This window comes from Pteropus alecto, unplaced genomic scaffold (assembly GCF_000325575.1).
Source record: "Pteropus alecto unplaced genomic scaffold, ASM32557v1 scaffold45, whole genome shotgun sequence".
Lineage (NCBI taxonomy): Eukaryota > Metazoa > Chordata > Mammalia > Chiroptera > Pteropodidae > Pteropus > Pteropus alecto.
The window spans coordinates 28,547,447-28,548,663 of NW_006442491.1; positions in this window are offsets into that span (position 1 = coordinate 28,547,447).

Consider the following 1,217-nt stretch of genomic DNA (forward strand, 5'->3'; position numbering starts at 1 on the left):
ATCCAAGTCCTGTGGCTCTGTGTGGCATGGTAACATTAGCTGTGGTAACAGATTGACCCCATATCCCGGGGGCTTCATGCAACACAAGTTCAGAGTAGGTGTTCCTGCTTGGGGGTGGCCTTGCAATATGTCTTTCAGGCACCCAGACCCCTTCCACCTTGTGGCTCTTCTAAAAACTCTGCATTCAGCCTGCAGGTGAGGGAAGAGAGGCAGAACATGGCATGTGGGAGGCTTTTATGGGCCAGGCCTGGAAGTGGCACTTTTGCCCGCATTCCACAAGCCACGGCTTCTAAATGCAAGGGAGGCTGGGAAATGTGCTAGCTGTGTGTGCCCAGCTCCACCTCCCTAACATAGCTCAGGTCCATCTGCTTCCCTCCATCTCCAGTGTCATGCTCCTAGGCCAGGATACACTTGGCACCCATTTTGGACTACAAGTCTCCTAACTGGCCTGCGCCCTTCGCCACCATCCCTTGTCCACATGGCAGCCAGAATGCTCTTTTTAAAAATATCAATCAGATCATTGGTATGTTTGTTTTCCAGCTTGTAGCCTTTCCAATTGTATTAAAGAGTAAACCCATATAAGGGCCTGTAAGACCCCGTGTGAAATCACCTCTCTGTCTTTCTTCTGCTGCCTCCTCCTCTACCTCCCCCCGACCCAGCACCCCGATTCTCCTGGCTCCAGCCTCACTTCCTAAAGGACTTACACTTGCTGCCTGGATGCTTCCCCCACAGTTACTCCTAAGAGGCCTTCCCTCACCACCTCTGCTGGCCGGGCCCAACTCCTCCCAGAAGCTGTTTCCCTTCGCTCTTACACTTGTCTTAAATTATCTTTTTGTTTGGTTTTCAGCCAACCCTCCTTTCTAGGATATTTACATCAGGAATCTATTTTGCACCAGTAGGTGCTTGGTAAATATTTGTTGGATGACTGACTGACTGACTGACTGAACAAACGAAAGAACGAATGAACGAACGAATGAATGAATTAATTAATTAATGAACGAACGAATGAATGAATGAACGAACGAACGAACGAATGAATGAATGAATGGCTTGCCCAAGGTCATAGGAAAAGAGAGTGATGGAGACAGGACTTCTGCAGACCCAGGCTTTTGGAGCTTTGCTCCAGCTGTCACTGTTTGCAGACTCATCAGCCCCAGGGCGCCGGCGGGTAAACAAAGGCAGGTGTGCGGCAGGAGCAGGGCAGCGGCGGCTGGAGG